The sequence below is a fragment of the Empidonax traillii genome, unplaced genomic scaffold (genome assembly GCF_003031625.1).
Source record: "Empidonax traillii isolate 1590-97213 ecotype Southwest subspecies unplaced genomic scaffold, ASM303162v1 scaffold171:size1303362, whole genome shotgun sequence".
Lineage (NCBI taxonomy): Eukaryota > Metazoa > Chordata > Aves > Passeriformes > Tyrannidae > Empidonax > Empidonax traillii.
The window spans coordinates 72,852-92,847 of record NW_020955364.1 but is presented as its reverse complement, the minus strand read 5'-3'; positions in this window follow the sequence as shown (position 1 = coordinate 92,847).

The following is a 19,996-nucleotide window of genomic DNA, read 5'->3' as shown; positions in this document are numbered from 1 at the left end:
AGATGGCTTCTTATGATGGAGTCTACTTTGTGGGACTTCTTTAGAGGAACCTATGGTTACTTTTCTCTTTAAAAAAAACACCAAACAGTAACAGTAAAAGAGAGGGTACAGTTGGTTACAGAGCACATGCTTTGTAGTATTTGAAATTTCTTCTATATGGCAGCAATAGGGCTACAAACCTATAGGTTTTCTATAGACAGAAAGTTTAATTAGTAGGACTTTACTATGATCTCAAACTACCACTAAAAAAGAGACAGGGCTCCACAGAAATGGTTTAAAAAACTAACCAACTTGCTGATAGAAGCAAGTATCTGCCAGCCAGCCTCCATCCTCCCCATTCAGTTCAGGAGACATATAACTGTTAAGATACCTCTCAAATATTTTAAGGCCAAACATTACAACCAGAGATGTGTTCTGTCAGTAAGCATATGTATTTCAGTAAACTCACCACATCCCTTCAGAAACATTTTAGACAATTGCTCCTTATTATGGGTTATTTTTACTGTTACAAAACTATTTATAATGTGGGCGAGCAGGAACTTATTATGGACCTTTTCCTCAAAAGCTTTTCCTAAGGTATCATTCCCAGTGTGTACATACATAGTCATTTAATAAAGGTTCAGTTTAAGCTAATGTTAAACTCTAGGCCTCTTTTTAACTAGTCGGCTGAGAAATAAGTTTTACATGGATTTTATAGGTGTCTAGGGGTTTTATTTCCACTACATGTTTTCTCCATTTTCAACTTCATTTTTCCTTTTTTATTTACTGAAAGGTATTTGTCTAGACGAATCCTAGACTAGGTATGAAAAACTCTTGCTGAATCTCCGAAGAGCTGATTGGTGTGAAGATGCTTTTGTTTGAATAAGCACCATGTGTAAAATAAAAGTTTTCAGTAGTAATTTCCCTTTTGTGATTCCAGTTCATATGACCAGAACAGCCTCATATTGTGCACATCATGAGTATTTCTGAGAATTTTTACAAAAATACCCTCCATTTGAACGTATCCAGGGATCATCATTTTTTGATCTATTTCTCATTTTCCTCTAACTTGTTTCTGTCATCTTATTTCACTTCTCATGTTCCTTGCTTTCTTTTCCATGTTGATAAAGGCTCTTTATGAATTCCTATTTCTTTTAAATTCCTTCCTTTCCTCCTGAGTTCCTTTTTTCCTGTTTAGTTCTTTGATTGCTGCTGGGGGCTAAGGTTATAATTTAGTCAGCCTGTTCTGCTTTGCAGCATAAAAAAATCCTCTCTCTTCCTGGACAGTAAATAATTCTTGGGCCTGCCTGACTTTTAGCTTAGTCTTTTTTTTTTTTTTTTTTTCAATTATTATTATTCTGGAGTCCTGTCCTGCTGCTACACTGTCCTCTCATCATTCAGTGGAAGTGCCTTCTTTCCCCTGACCTTCCTGCCTTCCCTGCTTCATGCCTTACACTCTTGGGCTGCATGTGACACAACAGTGAAATGTCTATTGTTAGGGATTGCAAAGGGATTATCAACCCCAGGGCCATCTCTTCAACGTGCAGACAGGGATACCTTCTCCGCATTCCCTGTGTCCATAACTACAATTTGAAAGTCTGAATTCTCATTTAAAACCTCAAGCTCCTGCAGAAGGATAGCTGTAGTAAAGCAGACATTGATTTGTTTTAGTGAAATGTGAGAACCATAATGCAACACTGGAGATGAACATCAATGATGAAGGAATATCTGAGCAGGGGGTCTGCTACTACACTATTGTAGTTCTGGATTGATTCAGCCTTCAGCAAGGCACCTTAATGGACCTTTTTATGGTTGATCACCACTCAGAAAGTGTGTTTTCAGGATGGCCATTAGAGAGGTTTTTACAAACACTTTTGCAATTAAGGGCAACAAGAAATTTCTCAGTTCCTGAATCTGACACAGATACCTTGTAGATGCTCAGCAACTAATTTAAAATCTTTAGAACCTTAATTCAGTAAGGTGGCTAAGGCAAGTAACCTTTTAGCTGACCTTGTCCATTTAAGATTACGGTTTACAGATGTCTGATTGAACAGCACCTAGACACTAGACCTCATGGCGCAGAAATGGCATGAAAACTTGAATCCAGGATCCAAATCACTCTTTTGGTTCATAACTTCATAGTGGATGAATCAAAACCTCTGGTTCTGCACTAGAGGTCTTGAAACTCTGCAGTATAGCAGGAACTCAGATTAGGATTTTAACCTTGCTATGGAGACTCATCTGGAGTCTTCATACCAAAAGTAATTTCACTGATATATACACAAGAAAATACTGGGGAGCAAGGACTTGGGAGCAAATGTGAAAAATAAGTTCAGGAAGTGAAAATCATCAAGCAATTTTGTACACTTACAATTCAAAGATACATCTTCTATTCCCATTTTCTGTAGAGAAAGATAATTATCCACACGTGCCTCTATACCTCTTCTTACCATCCTAAGGAGAGGTGGTAACTCTGATTCATTAATAAAAGTACTGTAGCCTGGAGGAAATAAGGAAACTAAAACAGAAAGAAGAGATCATTGCACATTACAGAGAGCACGTTAAAATTCATCAGCCTAGAAGTTACAAAAGATCAGAAAGATCAGCTATGAACCAGGAGTGGTAAGTGTTTCCCTGCCATGAACAGGTCTAGGGGCTAAGGAGCATTTCTAACAACAAGAGACTCATGTTTGCAAAAGGGTACCTGGCACTAGATGGCTGGCTGGTTATCACAACTGTAAGAGCAAACTTCAAGTGTGAAGCACAAATGCAGGCATAGCATTGACTTGGACAATGTGGGCAGCTGGTCCTCTCTCACACTGCACTTTATCTGACCTAATTACAGCTGCATTTCATTCAACAAAGTTCAGCAGAGGTGAAAAGTTGTTTTTTTTCACCAAGCCTTCAGCAAAAAAAAATCTGTATCCTCAGGGAATAAATTATCGTATGCATCTTCTATATCTCTAGCGAAAAAAAAAAATTATAATTCCCAATTTTTAGTGAGGGTAAATACTACTTGTCTAGCCATCACTTCTCATTCTTTCTGCAGCTAGTTGTTGCAAATCTCTAGGACAGAATTCTAGTATTACCCAAATGATCATCAAGCCTTTGTATAAGGAAACCTGACCTCACACAGAACTACATTCCCTTTCACATGTTTATGTTACCCACTGCCAATGTTTAGAAATCTTACTCTGGTATTACCAGTTCATATAATATGGGGTTCAATGCCTGGTTTTTGCTATTGAGTATTGTGCTTCCAGATCTTGAGGTTTTATTTCAATTTTTCTTCATGCCATATAAGATGGTGCCAGCACAGATTTGTGCACATACGTTTCAATTTGCCTATGTGTAAACAACTTTTTCTCTAGTATGTAATTTGCTAGTGAACAGAGAATATACTGTATTAAGGCATATGCCTTCCTTTTACATACGTTTTGTCATACACAACACCACACACATTCACTCTCCTATGGTTATTGCTTGTAAGAAAAAGAATTTTGTAACATCCACTATTATTTAGTATCTCTTGATATTTTTTAGCCTTTTGAAAATCTCAGATCCTCAAATGCAAGAAAAATCTCAGGTGAAAAAGTGTAGAGATAGAAGTTTTTCTTTTGGTATAATAATAAAAAGCAGAAGGGATCGGAACAATGTACCCTGAGTATTTCTTATTTCTTTCTTTCTCGTTTTCTTTACAAGATTCATTCAAAACTGAATTGTTGATGAGTAAGTTAACATGGGTAAAAATGGATTTTAAAATGGATTAAATATCAATTTGAAGTTAACAACCTAAGAGCAGACCAAATCCACAGAGATTACTGAAACAAACATCAAAAGACATATTTCAGAGCAGATAGTGCTAGGAATTGAAAAGGAAATTTGCTATTGATTCTGAGCTGCCTTCTGTGGCAGTCCCATTATTGCTCAACTCTGAGTGGCTTGAGATTTCCCTCACGCTGCTTTCCTTGTGTGTTACATCTTCACGGTCCCCTTATTGTTTCTGCCTACATGTTTCTCACAAACATTGCTGTTTTCCAGTGGGTAGACTAGAGTGGAGAACTCCTGGGAACCCTCCAGAGAAGGCCTAATCAACCCAAACAGAAAGCTCTACCAAAAAAAAAAGTCTTAATCCAAGTCAATAGCTTTTATCCTAGACGAGACTGAAAAATCTTCCCCATGATGGAGTATGAAGTTCCCACAGCTGATAACTGAAGCAGAGCTGCTTAGACTTCAGGGTCTACAGACAAACACTGAGAACTGGCCTTTTTTAGGTGTTTATTTGTATTTATTTATAGTACTGTGTGTTTTAGGTATCTCATAGATCTTGCAGTAGCGGCACCAGAGAAAAAGAGGATGAGTCTTTCTAGGTTTCAAAAGACAAAATGGAAGGGAGAAGAGTTTGGAAAGGGATTAGTGGCTGGGCAAGGAGTTTGGTATAACTTGCACTTCAATTTTGGTAGCAGCCATCAATTTTGCATCATCTCCTTCTATCTCAGTAAATGGGGAAACAATCTTTTCCATGTCATCATGATGTCCAGGCTGATCAGGAACTCACTGGAGAAACAACTTAGAAAGGAGGGAGATGATCAAAGATGCATTGTTTTGGCAAATAATTAAGATCTCAATAAAAAAAAAAAGTTAAACACAAAGATATTTAAGAAGAATGAACTGTGTAATTAATTCCAGTAGTTGGAATCAAATTTTTTTTTGCTTTTATCATTCATTAAAGTTTTGATTTAAATTTATCTTGATGGGTATTATTCAAGACTAGTAAGACTGTTTCCATTCTGAGATTCTGAAAATCATTATAACCAATTTAAAAAGGCTTGATTTGGCAAAACTGACTTTCTCAGGAATATCATCATCTGTGCCACTGACAGCTTTGAGAATAATCTTCTACATTTACAGATCATATTAAAATACTCAAAGAATGAGACAAAGTTGTTGGTATCAACTGCCAGTCACCCAAGCACAGGAGAAGAAAGTAAACACTTGCTTAAACGATCCCTCTGTAAGGCATGTCAGGTGGAAATGGTGATGGGGAGAATGGCATGTTCAAAATTTCACACTGATAGTACTAAATACCATTTATAGTGCACAAGAATAATATTGCATTCAACACTGAGGAATTCTGTATTATGCCATATAATTCACAGTCAAGAAAAAACTCATCTGGAAACCATGAGTGAGGTGAGCATGATCAGGTCTTCAATGCAAACAGAATAAATTAAAAATAATTTGTATTTATATCCTATGCTTTTAAAAGGTCAGATTCTCAGAGATAGAAGCAATTATGAGCTAAATTTGCAGGAGAAAACGTTAGAAATGGAAAAATATAAAAAATAATTGGCAGTTGTTTGCGAACATTTCACTAAATGCAAAAAAGTCACAATAACACACTTTGAGGAAAACATTATGTTGCTTAAAAAAGCATCAAACTCTACTTTGAATGAAAAACAAGTAGCCAAGTCTGAATATAAATAGACATATATATATGCATATACAAGTTAAATGTAAACAAAAGGACACACACAGAAATTTGTAATCAGCAGATGCCAAGATAACACCAAAATTCGTTTTTGTTTAACTATGCCAAAACATGGGAAACATAATAGCATTCTTACATTACTGGGGCCTCTCAATATTACTGAAATAAAGTTTAGCCAAGTTTTCTGTCAGAGTCAATGAATATTAACATCAGATGTGTGCTGGATTTTGTTAGGGTAGAATTAATTTTCTTCACAGCGGCTGGTATGTGGCTGTATTTTGGATTTGTGCTGAAAACAGGGTTGACAATAGAGAGATGTTTTTGTTATTGCTGAGCAGGGCTTACAGAGCCAAGGTCCTGCTTTTTGTACTGCCACACTGGCAAGGAGGCTGGGGGTGCCTGGGAGGTTGGAAGGAGACGCTGCCAGGACAGGTGACCCCAAGTGACCAAAGGGATATTCCAGTCCATATGATATCATGCTCAGTGTATCAAAATGGGGGAAAGAAGGAGGAGGGGGGAGGTTTGGAGGGGTGGCTTTTGTCTCCCCAAGTAACTGTTACGTGATGGGCTCTGCTCTCCTGGGGAAGGCTGAACGCCTGCCTGACCATGGGAAGCAGTGAATGAATTACTTGTTTTGCTTTGCTTGTGTGTGTGGGCTTTTGCTTCCCCTATTAAATTGTCTTTATCTGAACCCCCAAGTTTTCTGTTTTTTACCTTTTGATTCTCTCCTTGATCTACTGGCGCAGGAGAGACCGAGTGGCTGTGGGGCTTGGTGGCTGGCTGGGGTTAAACCATGACAGATTATGATCATGACGAGGAAATTATTGCAAGTACAGTCTAGGATAGTGCCAAAAAAACCCTTTAAAATCAGCAGATACAGATAGCTAACAGCTAAGAAAAGTAGTGATCAACGACCATCAATATTGATTGACACTAGGAAGGCAGAGCACATCCCAGAGAACTTGAATAAAATCACAACAATACCAGTATTTTAAAAAAGGCAGCAGGGTGATTTAGGTAATTATGAGTTTGTTCAGCCCACCATCAGTTCTGGGCAAACTAAGGGCGTGCCTGACACATGACTGTAGTAATAAGAGTAAATGAGGGAGGAATAACAAATGCCAATCAACATGTTTTAATGAAAAAGGGTATTGTTTAACTGAATTTATACTATTATTCAAAATGAAATTTCATGTCTGTTTTATTGGTGTAATATTGTTGATATAATAGACTTTCTCTCAGACATCTGGAATGATACCCACATGATGTATTGATTTGTAAGCTAGAGTGATATAAAATCAATGGGGCACACATTGAATGCATTGAAACCTTGTTAAACAATGGTTCTCAAAATCTAATTACAAAAAGAGAATTTTTTCAAATGTCTGTGTTTCCCACAAGAATCTGCCCAGACCTACACTAATCAACAAATATATCAACAACTTGGAAATAAAAACTAGAATGTAATTATGGATTAAGTCTATAAATAACATGAGCTTGGGGGAGCATGGAAGGGAACAGATTGCTGAGTGATCTGGCTGTTTGAAGATATCAGGCAAATAGAATGAGTTTCAGCTGAGCCAAATCTAAGTTTATATGTCTGAAAAATAAAAATACAGTTTATGCACATAGCATGGATGACTTTTGAAGGCAGTGGCACAAAAGAAGTCATGGGGGTCATAGTCCTCATGCTTACTGAGCATGGTTCAAAAAGCTAGTGTAATCTTTGAATATTTAAATGTGAGAGAACTCAGTAGGGGTAGTGAGGTTAAATTAACTCTGCATTTGGCAATCTCACTCTCTGGTGAGATTGCTGCTGGAATACTATTTGGTTCTGGTGTCTAAACTTCAGATGGATATTGATGAATTGGAAGGGATTCAGAGAAGAACCACATGAATGCTTACAGGCTTGGGAAACGTGCCTTGTTGTGAAATACTCAAGCAACTCTATTTAGTTATCAAAGAAGGCTTAGAGAATGACCTGATTGCAGTCTAAATATATCCATAGGGGGAAGGGAAAGGGCAGAAGGAATAAATTTGATAAGGCTCTGCAGTGTAACAAACTAAGGTGAAACAATGGCTGGGAGTTCAGACAAAATAAATTCCAACTAAAAATGAAGTGTGAATTTGAATAGTGAGCAAACTAACCTGTGGAACAACTTGCTAAAGGCTGCAGTAGATTTCCTGTAATTGGAAGGTTGAAATTCAACACTGGATTTATCTCTCCTAGGGGAAAAAAAAAAAAAAAAGCAAGGGAAAAAAACCAACAAATAAGGAAAAAAACCCCTACTAAGGCTGGATATGGAATCAAAATGAGTAGTGTGAAGACCTGTGCCTTGTGTTGCACATCATGCTAGAAAATCACTGGGGTCCTTTCTGCCCTTAAAAAAAAATCCATGATTTTTTTTCTTCATACTGACTTCAGGGGATGAAATTGAGCCAAGAGAAATAGAGCCAGAATATAAAGTAAAACCCTCTAGCAGTGACTTCCATTTATTTCTGGAATGATCTCCCAAGAGAAGGGGGGAGGGCTTACTAGCTTATTTAAAAGCAAGGTAGTAAATACAGAAGAAGAAATATCTCAACACTGAGACAGCAACCAGGGTAATAAGCTCAGGCATCTTTTCTTATCTGGCTTTTTAATATTGTTGAGCATTTAACTGAGCCCCAGCTGGAAATGAAACATTACGCCTTCAAAATCTGATTTATTCCCCAAAGTTGCCAGTCCCAGTTGTTTCTCTGTCCTGTTAAAGAGAATTGAGAACTGAAAGGTGGTCTTGGCCAAACACCTCCTCAGCAGAAACACGGAAGAGACACAAGGACACTCAGAATCTTTCTCTGCCCTCCAGTGCTGACTGGAGGTTTGTTTGAAATCTCTCCCTCCCATTATCCTCCCAGTATTTCTTCACATCTCACCAACCTGTTTCTTTTAGCATCTTTTTCCATGAGCTGCCATCTCCTGATTTCTGAGGGCAGCTTGTTGTTTAGGGGAACATGAAAGCAAGGTATCTGGTTCAGCCTTGCAGAAAATGTCTGGAGTGCATGGCTGCCAGTTTACATCTCAATAGGAAAGCATGGAGGAAAGCAGGTTTTTCCAGTTAAAAGTAAATATTACCACAAAAAAAGAAAAAAAAAAAAAAAAAAAAAAAAAAGATATAAATTTTCTACAGCCAATTTTCTGCAACGTTCTAGGGAAAAGCTTAAATAGCTTAAAAATAGATTCTGATATTCTTATTGTGATTACCTGCAGTATCAAAGAGGTGATGTGACTGAGATTCTTCCAGGTTGTATGTTTCTGTGAGATATACTTCCATTTCTAACTTTACATATTCCTCTACTTTGGGAGGTCTCTGGTGGCTCTGTAGTTCTTATGCAGTATAAATCCATATGCCTAATGCAGTCTGTCGTATTTAGAAACTCACTGCTCTTGTATTCATGACATGCAAGTGTCTGTCATTCAAACCTGCTCATAAATCTAAATTCACTAATAAGACTTCTACATTTCCCTATTCATCAAGGAGCAGAATGGTGACCCTGGACATAAATGGCAGCAATGATGCAGTTGAAGTGTATAAGATGGTAAAAATTCTGTTGTACCAGAAAGCTGAAATTTCAAAATTATTAAAAACTCCCCGAATCCTGCATGTTAGCAGTCATTTTCAGTGAGAGGAAAATTAATTAAAAAAAAAAAGAAAAAAAAATGAAAAAAACAAATCTCTTTTCCCAAACCCAGTTTATGATCACAAAGCCTGAAAACATGTTCAGTTTCTATGATTCCCACAACATAAATTGCCAGACCTCCAGGTTTCTGTCTGCTTGTTTTTCTCTTGGAGGAGAAGAAAAAAAAAAAAAGAACAAAATTATGTGTTAGAATAAAAGGCTATTTTTCTCTGAAAAAAAAAAGTTAAAAAAAGTGTTGTTATAGTCCATATTCAGGCTGTGACAGTTGTTTGAATTTTAGGGATTCTGAGTGTTAGTGGTTCCCTCCAAAAGCAATGGGACACTGGTGAGTAGGGATTTTACTTGGGACTGAGAGTTCCTAAATGAAATTCAGTATCAGATAAAATACTGGAGATGTTAGAAGTACTGAGCATGAAGGTGGAGGGTGGTAAAAGACAAAAAAACCTCCTTGCAATGGCACAACAACCAACATTAAAACATTAAGAAAGTGCTGAGCAATATTTGCTATACGTCACAGACAGTGGTATCCTTTAACCTTGGTTTCTTGAGCTTGGTGAGCTCTGCTGGCTTGTGCTGCAGGCAAAATTAGAGTGGTTTTAGTTCTGCACTAATTGACTGAGGCTACAGTATTAACTTGCCATTGATGAGGTTTAATTGCAAGTGCAGGGTTTTGTGCTGCATTAACATCACGTTCTGAGCATAAGCTAAGCACTCACCACAGCTGACTGCATTGTGGGCTCATGCCAGCTCTCCTTCCATCCTCAGCTAAAACCCCTCGAAACTGTAAGAAAATCTTTGTCTTTGTGTGTGTAAATGTTTTTTCCTCCCTTTCAGAGGATGTTGAAGCCACCTCGCTGTGGCAGGTTGAGAAGTCAACTTGTTCACTAGAGTCCATCATTAGGAGTGGATTTGACTCCAGCTGAGAATCAGTGGATGACACTTGGGTGTGGTGTTCAATATCTTCTCATCCCATTTCTAGAGAAAAGTGAGGATTTAGATACCAACAAGCCTATAACCATCAGCTTAGGTGTATGGCTGTTTTCAGGCTCCCTGTCCAGGAGTTCTGTTCTGTAGGGATGGATTGGTTTTGCTGCATGGTAACTCGGGAGCTTCTTCCCTGTGCAGTTAAAATTCATGTGGTTTACATAATCTCAGTGAGGGCTGAAGCTCCTTGGGGAGTAGGATGTTGCAATGTGGAGCACAGCAATGCCAAAATATTTTAAAAGTCTGAGCTTTAGCCAATTACTTTTCAAGGACAGGGTATTCTCGACGCGCTCCCAGTGTCTCTGCAGCAAGCACATCTCTGACTCATCAAAATCTTCCCAAAGCCAAATTGATTTCTCTTTTTCTCAGTATTTTTCTTTCACTTTGGCCACCAAAGTCAACCAACCGTGATTTCCCCTCCCAGCAGGCAGCTTATGCTGGTTGTGTGGCAGCACTATGGTTTGGAAGGCGACTTTCCTCTAAGGCGACATTTCTCCGTAATGCCAGGGAGCAGCTTTGCAGAGCTTCCCCAAGGCACCCAGGACAGTCAGAGCAGAGCCAGGAAGGATTCCCTTTGATCGTTCACCACAGGTCTCCTGTTGCTGAGAGTTTTGAGTAATGCACATCCCTTCCGAGTCTTGCCCCTCATGTCCTGGGACCTCTGGTGATGTTTTGGTGTAAGTCTAAATGTAGCCCCTCAGCCTCACTCCTTATATTTTCTAGAGTGACATAATGAAAAGCTGAGAGCTGTTAGTAAGCCATACTGTATTTTACTACCCTTCTTTCCTGCAAAGAGAAGGAAATTAAAGCATTGATCACATCAGAGTTCCCCAAGGGTGTACATCCTTCTCTTTATCCTTTTTTCAGTGGGTATCCCCCAGTCTCAGAAATAGAGATCCACCTCTGAAGATAACTGGTGCTTGCAAAAATACAGAAGACTGGTGTTTTTTGGTATTAAGCTTGACTTTTTGGAAGAGCTGGAGTCTAAAGCTTGTATGTAAGAAATATGTCTCTGTATAAGCTCATTTCCAAGGACGTGAGACACTTTCAAAGCATTCATCAAAATCATATTCATATTTAAAATAACCCAAAATGTTAGTTTACTAAATATTTTCCTTTACACTTAGTCTCTATGCACCATAAATACTACAAAAGACTGCTTAATCTTTTGCAATTCTATTTTTAGCCCAGGAAACCTTATGCTTCTATTTTCCTGATTATGCCAGCACTGATCACAAATCTGCTTCATGATATGCTTAAAATGATACTGTGCTCCAGTTTTTGGACAGTAAGAAAATGCTAACAACTTTAATGCCTCTGAGAGTAAAGCATGGGAAGGATCATGGAGGTAAAGATGAGAAAATAAGGACAAAGAGCCTAAGGACAGGAAAAGTAATAAAGTAAAAAAGTTTTCTGGTAGTCCTAAAATCAGGTCCCTTTCCAACAAGAGTGGAAAGCTTTGGCAGTTAGAGGAACCTTCTCTCTCTTTTTCCATCTATTTTCCAAGCAGTGGATTGATAGAAATTTGCATTCTCCAGATGAAAATCTGAAGTCATGTACCAGTGCATGCTCACACAAAAATCACTTAAAAAGAAAATAATAATCCTATTTGCTGGATAATTAACAATGAGCAATATCATTCTGTGCTTTATATTTTCATTGAAATTCTTTATCTCATAGTAGTATGGAAAGAAAATATATTTCAATTATACAGCTATGCATGTCTTTTATATTAGGTGGAAATGTTTTAATAGATGTTTCAGTTATCCATTTATTGATCTTAATGTATTTTTAATATGCAGGCACCGGTCTCTGCTAACTGAGCTATATCTGCTTCTCCCTAGTTGAGTTCTACAAATTAAAAAATAATACTTTCTCTCTTCCAATAAATTGTATATGGGTGGGCTTCTGTCTTGAGGGCAATATGTGCTGTGAGCTGCCTTTCAATTTATGACACTAATCTGTGCTCACAAAGGGAGATTTGAATGCGAGCAGCAAAATTAAGCTATAGACTGCAAGAGAAACAAGATCAGAGAGATATGTTGACTTAGGATTTTTTGTTCTTTCATGCACTATTTGAGCCCTGCTTTTGGCAGAAAGAAGTTCAAACTGGAAAACAGTCTTTTAAAATAACTATATTGTTCTCTACTTCTGCCCCAAAAAGAGATTTCCCAGGGATTTTTTAAAATAACAAACAAAAAAAAATAATATTTAATTCAGCTTTGATAACCTGGGCTGGACTTCCTCCCTTGTGAGGAGGTCACAGTCCTCTATAGGATCTCTAAGGATGTACCTGAAGATCCTTACTTTTTTAGGCTATTTTGAATAAGACAACACTTTTCAGTGTTTATGATTACACATACTTAATTTAGACAGTTGAATGTGGAAGGATTTGTTTTCATCCATTTCAGATGTGTTTTCTTCAGCCACGGGGCTCACTGATTCCTGCCTCCAAGTGTTTTATATCCCAGTAATTCCACGGGGATGACTTCTGTACCAAAACACACCTCCAAAAAGCACTGGACATCTACATGCTATAAACATTTCCAGTCATTTGATTGATTCAAAAGTCTAGTGAATGTCTAGTCACCTGATTCAAAATCAGTGAGACACTTTGTCTCATCCTTCTGATGAGGGTGGGGTTGATAAGCGCTGCATTCTGAGTGATTTTTCAGTGTAGGTATTTTGGTCACTTAAGCACAGGGATAACTGGGAATCTTTATCCTGTGATGATCTGGCTTATGCCAGCAGTTACCTTGCAATTTGTGTCTTGTTCTTCATTGGTCAAGGGAACAGTAATTCCTCTTTTCTACAAAACTCTATGGACTGACTGTGGGTTTTCCTATGCTAGGGTTCTCAAAGGAAATATCCTTTATCCTGGTGAAACTGGGACCTGATTATGTTGAAATTCTTTGAAAAGATCAACTTTGATATTAGGGGTAAGGACATACTTCCAGGATTTCCAACAGGGGACGTTAGTAATTAAAACAAAAACATTATGGAACTTGATGCACAAAGGCAAAACACAATTAGAACACTGTCCAAAAAAGGTATTAACCTGTTCACACATGAGGCAGGAATCATAAGGAAGAGTAAAGTAACAGTAAAGAATATGGCAAAAAAGAAGATGGCTGTGTGTCTTCCACTTTCACCTTGGCAGACAGTGAGCAATGAGCGGAACTATAGAGGAAATGAAGGAAACTGTAGGTGCAAATGACAAACTCAGTATCAGATAAAATACTGGAGATGTTAGAAATTCTGAGTATGAAGCTGGAGGGTGGTAAAAGACATGAAAACTCCTTGCAGTGGCACAGCAACCAACTCATTAGAAACTGTGACAGACTTTTTAGTGTAGTGAATTTGATTAGGTGGATGAAGACAGCGTTTCTTGTTATTACTTTTTGATCCCCTCTCTTCACTTTCCAGAATAATGAGCCAAAAAAGTTGGGGGACAGGTGGGGGGGGAAAGCTTTTCATCATAGAGGAAAGGGACGTCCCCTGTGCAATATCTTTTACCTGCTCAGTTCCAGCCTGGGGGTTATGTCAAGTATTTTTGGTCTCTGGTCATGCATCTTTAAACAGGGAGTGATTCATCAGCAGAGAGGGTGGCTATATACCCTGCATCAATCCACTGGATAACCACCATGCCACTGGGAACTGTGACTCCACCGTTAGGGGGTACCTACATGTCCAGAAAGGCTCCAGGGAAATAAGAGACATCTTTCATTTGTAACCCAGAGCATAACAGCATTTTTTTCACTCCCACCAACTCAGTGCTGTTAAGTTGATACACCTGTCATCTGTCCTGGCAGGAATACACTGCAACCAGCTCTCTTTCCTAAGCCTGTCATCTCCTAGTTTGCATCAGTTGCAGTCTTATGCTGATTATTATTTTGGAGCAGAGTTTATTCTTCCCCATGCTGAGGTAGCTCACAACTCATGTTGCCCACAAGACAGAAGCCCACCATATACTTTTTTTTTATTGGAAGAAGAGTATTTTGTCATATTTTATGGAGCATTGACATGTTTTGCCACCTCAGTGCAAGACTGGCTCATGAGGCAGGGAGTTAATACTCTCATTTATACTTACATGAAGCTGGGGATACATTTCTCTTCACAGAAACATGTCAGCAGGGTGTAAAAAGGGTAATTTTTCTACACAATATAAAAATGATCTTTCACTGTTCTGTGAACTTGGGGTTCTCCATGCTGAATGCATGAGTATGTTCCTGCAAATTGAAAAGAAAAACAACTAAGCTCCAAAGAACTTGCTCTCATACGAGGGATATATAAGAGCCTATGCCCCTTATATAATTAGTTGACCCACAAGTGCAAGGCAAAAGGTGGGAGCACCACTATATGCATCTATAAAACAGACTGGTTTATTAGTAAACTGTCATAGGAGCAGTCATAAAGATGCTTACAGAGGGGAAACAGCATGTTGCACTTGCTAATACACTAAATTAAAAACTGAGAAATGTGCAAGCCATTCCCAGCTTTTTCCATTTGTGTGTCTTTGGCGAATTTGCTTCTTTTCTTTTAACTCATGCCCCTCTATCTCAGCAAGTTCCTTTGTAATCTCCAGGTTCACTAAACACATCACAGAAAATATGCAATTCCATGGATGAACTCTACATTATGCTTGGCTATATGTAAAAATGCAATTGAAAGGATAATTGTGCTTTTGTGTTAATCCGCTTGTAAGAAAACCCTGTAATCTCCCAGAACCGAATGTATTGGCTATTAACTTGTTCCTACACCAGTCTTTTGACGGCAAGCCATGAGGCATTAACAAATAGATATATTTCTCATGGGTTTGTGGTTCATTTTTCCAAACTTATTAAAAAAATGTATCTGCATGAGCAGAGGTGAAAGTTTCAGAACCATAAAACTTTCAGATCTATAAAATTGGCATATTTATAATTTAATATTTCTAGGACACTTCTCCTTTGTTATGTAGGTATTATAAAGATGATATGACATAATGTCTGTATATAGTGGTGGAAACAATTGTGTATGTGTCCGTGTGAGGGTGGAAACACTGTGGTGTTAGCTGTCCAGCAATTAGCAGGGAAGGGGCCCTTAGATGCTGGCAGTGATTCACAGAGAAGATAGCAAAATCAGAAAAAAATTAGCATTTCTGACATTTTTTTAATGAGCTCTTCAAAGTTAAAAGAAATAAATAAAAGTGAAGACCCTTTACCTTCTGCAGAGTTATGGACTTGCTTGGTATTTTGACAATACTAGTAATGTCATCCTCTGTATTTTGGCTATCAGTCATTCACTGTGAGTTCATCTTAACATCATTTCCACTTCTGCCAGCATCTCCTTACCTTTGGGAGAATGCTGGAAACCAAACTGCTATTGCTAGCACTTCTTCCAGAATACCACACTCTTTCTCTTGAATAGGAAATTAGTGCCTGTATTTTCTTTTCCAAGACAAATATCTGTCACACTGGCTAGAAAGAAGTCCATCATACTTAAACCCATGCCTTTGTAGCTAATGATATTTGGAAGAATGTCACCTTGCTAGAATTGGTGCTGTGTTGACTTTTTTCTTTCTGTTGGGAATAGGCTGCGTTCTAACTTAAGAATCTCTATAATTTCCTAAGATGCCTTCCCAAATGGTTTCTTCTAAATGCTATAATCAATGTAAATCTCCTATTTCCAATAAAAGAAGTTCTGAACTTAGGCATGCTGACTGGAATGGATGAGGAAATAAAAACAAAACACTGAAAAAAACCCCAAACAAACAAAAAACCAAACACAAAAAGCAAAAGTCAAAGGAAAAACCCATGTCATTATACAGCTACAGTAATCTGTAGCATGTGTGGTCTCTTCTAATTACTAACTGAGAAGCTTGTTTATGGATGGACTGGAGATAGCAATTGCTTGCTGTCAATGCCTTAGCAATTGTAAAACTAATTATACCCCACCTTAAATGCAAATAATTAACAGTAAGTGTCTTTTCAGCCTTTTATTCCTCTATTTATCATTTTGAAAACAACTGGTTTATTTGGGCATGGGCACATCTGAGCAGGAAAAACAGGCAATAATTACAGAAATCACAGATGTTCCAAAAAGTCTGTACCAGGGGAATTTCTCCCTGGAAGTCTGCAGAGGTTTTGCCCCTATTTTTTACAGCATCTGTTAGAACAGTTGGATTAATAATGCCTATTGACAGGCATAATGCCCACTGTAAGGTCTCTGAAAGTATTATGCTCCTGGAATAGGATTCAGTTCCACACAAAGACACATTCATTTACGTGTCTATGTTCAGTGTTCACCGGGTGCCTCTGCAGTCAGGGGGATGTAGTCACTCCAGGGGGTGCAGTCAAGAGAGCTGTTGACTGAATATAGGGAGCTGAGCGCATTTCCATAGTCAATAGATGTCACTGATTAGATCCCCATCAACTCTAAAGGAAATATAAGCTCTTGGTTGATGCATCCACCCAGTTCTGTTAAATGCAGAGACATTTAAGGTGCTAGGTTATTCAAGATATCCACATGTACACATGGTACAATCCAGACCCAAACCATCCTGGAGCAGCAGCAAGTTCAGAAAAGATAGCACAGAGCAGCTGAAATGACTCCTCCTGATACCAAATTCCAACTCTAGTCTGGAACTGAATATCCCACCTAGTGTTTTACCATCATGATCTTTGTGATGGTCCTTGGCTTAAAACACTTAAAATAACATTCCTCTGAATATTTACACTGTAGACACAACGGATACTTTGAGAATATGTTTTATACATCCTGTGGTGAAGGAACATTTTATAATTAAATAAATCATGATCTTTAAGTACCTGCTCCTCTCCAGAGTTTATAAATAGAGTGGGTTTGAAACCCAAGATGATTTTCATTGCACTAGCTTAACGAAGCATTTATAATTGCACCCAGAGTCTAGGTTGCCATTAAATCGTAGTCACACTTCTAAGTGCGCTCAGTCATGTGTAGTCTATCAATTCATCCACAAATTAAGAGAGGTATTTTCTCAGGATGCAGCAAATCATTTCCCAAACTCCAGTGGTGATACTGAGTAGGTTTCACTGGTTACAAAGAGAGAAGGTTTCTCACGTTGTACAAACTGTGCTGAGTCTTATGAATTTTGTTACACAACATCTTGAGCAACTAGTCTCCTGTAACGGGAAGTTTTAATGTTCCTAAACAGGTGTTAGGAGCCTAAATATTCTGTACTTTGGAGAGCTGAAGATCGCCTCTCCAGTCTCTGCCTTTAATCAGCAAATTGCAAAGGCTTGGAGAATGAATCCCATAATTTAAAGAAAACACTGAGGAAAACCCTCAGGTCCCTGTCTGAAAAAGTAAAATATTTATATACAGTTTCTTCTTGTTGTGAGGTTTGGTTTAGGGTTTTTGTTTATTTCTTGGGTCCTTTTGTTTGTTTGTTTGTTTTCATTGTGAAGTTTTTTGTGATTGTGTTTGGGTTTTGGGGTGAGTTTGCTTTTTAGCATCCAAATACTCTTTGGAATCAGGGGCTTCAGGCAGGAAAATTGAAAAACAACAGTTCTTTAACCTTCTACTCAAGGTACTTAGATTGCAAGAGATTTCCATTGTACATTTTCTTGTGGAGAAATAAACAAACAAACAGTTGTTGATGCATTTTTTGTGCTTCATCAAGCTGAGCACTGTTAGCTGAGCACGTTTACATTTCAAGGAGTAATGTATGGCTGAGTGGGTCATTACAAGCAACTCATCAGGAAGATGGGGAGGATATTGTTGAAAGAGGGTTATCTGTGCCACTTGTGAAGAAGAAGAAAAAGGTTAAATAAGAAGGTACTGCTGGATCTTCCCTGCAGTTTTTGAATTGCATGGAGGATTTTCCATCTTGTTGGGAGGCAGCCCACACTAGTCTGGGTTCACCAAACACAGAATCCTGCAGTGAGAAACTGCATAGGATGCCCCTTGGAGCGGCTCCAAGGAGCTTGAAGCTGCAGGAACTCTTGGAGAATCCATTGAGGTCAGAGAATTTATGAAGCACTGGCTTGTTCTGGCACTGCTTTTGCCTACTGGAAGCAAACGAGCCCAGGTGTATGGTCAGAGAGATGTAGGAATATCACCATCTGCCATGTAAAAGCTCTGGGAAGGGAGCAAGAATGGCTTGGAAATCTGTCCAAACAGGACACTGGGGACAGAGACAGCACATTAAAAAGCACTGGGGGTTTTGGAAGAGAAATGGAAAAATAACTTTTTTTTTTTTTTTCAAGAGCTGACTATTTGCCTCATGAAAAGATTTGATGCTTTCATATGACATTCCCATCTTCTAAAAACATATTCCTAATGTGGACCATTTGCTCTGAAAAGTAGGAAGTATCATGTGCAATAGTAAATTGCAATCATGATCCCTGCAAATTAACAATGACTCAGATTTCATCAGGTGGCCTTTAAAGAGAGATATCAGTTCCATCCAGTCCTGGAGACAGTGTTGTGTCATTCTTTCCTTGTGCTACTAATTTGGATTAATGCCTTTTATTATTGATTGTCAGCTTTGACTCATTGAACAGAAAAGTTATACTTAATTTCCTCTCTTTCATTATGGGACTTGATGCAGAAAAATACAAATAAATTAATATTTAATTGGAACACAGAAATATTTTTTTTTTTGCTTTGGTTTCAAGAACAAGCATAGAGAGCTCTGTAACAGCACTGTCTAGCTTGGTGATTGAGTTAGTGTAAATTCTCTAATTGTTTGTTCTTTCTGTCTGTAAGTGAGCAGTTGAGTCAGAAGTTGTTTTTCATTGCTGGTTTATCTCTTTCTAGGATTCTGTAAATCTGCAGAAAGAACAGTCATATTCCTGCAAACAGATTTTTTACACTGTTTCAGTTCTTTCTCTGGATTAATTTCCCTCTTGTGTATAATTTTAATCTCACTCTCTCTGACCTGCCCTCAGAGAAGAGAAGAAAGACCGAGAGCAAGGGCAGGTGTAAGAAGTCAGTGCATGTTCAAATTTAATTGGATACAAGGAAAAATGTCAGTCCTAAAAGCTGATCAATCAATCAGTGCTAGCAAATACCCTCATGGACTTTTACAAAAGATGAAAAATGGAAAGCACGGGAATGTCCTTACTGGGATTTTTCTGAGCAGGGAAACTGCTTCACTCTTCTCTCCTGCATCTCTAAATGTCATTTTGGTTGACGTTGCAATGCTGAAGGACACCAGTGGTGTTTGAGCTGCTCAGTCACAGACTCCCGGATGTTACAGGGAGTTGAGTTCAGTGGAAAAGCCAGTTAAACCGCTTGAAGTAGTGAAGGAACTTCAAACCCTGAAACCACCATCCATAACATTGGGCTGTAGGTAAAGCAGAATAAATTAACTGAAATGTATGTTCTGCAGAGGGAGTGGAGAAAATATTTCAGGTCTGCAGGCTGTAGGGCTTGGGAAAACAGAAAAGCCAAGAAGAGCAAGGGGATAGTTGAAAGAAATTTGTGGGGGGAAATAAAAAAACATAAACTGACAGGCTTTCTGATTTCTGGTAGTGCTTTTTGACCAAGGACGCTACTTGCTTTGGTTTATTGTTACCCTGCTCAGGAAAAACAGAGCCTGGGTATGTGCTTTTTGAAAATCGAAGAAAGTACAAGTCTCATATCACTGGTGATTTTATTTTTCTCACAGTGCAAATGAACCTCCAGTACACCAAATAATGGATCACAGTCTAAAACACAAGGAAAATAGATCTTCTGGGTTAAGTACATTCTTTCAAAATAAAGTTGTTCTTTCAGGGTGTCAAATGCCTTCAAAAGGAGCCCTTCCCCTCATCTTGAGATACTTAACGCCAGGTTTAATATCTCTGCTGATCTAACCTGAGTGTTCCTAAATCACAATTTTTAAGGTCTTTTTTT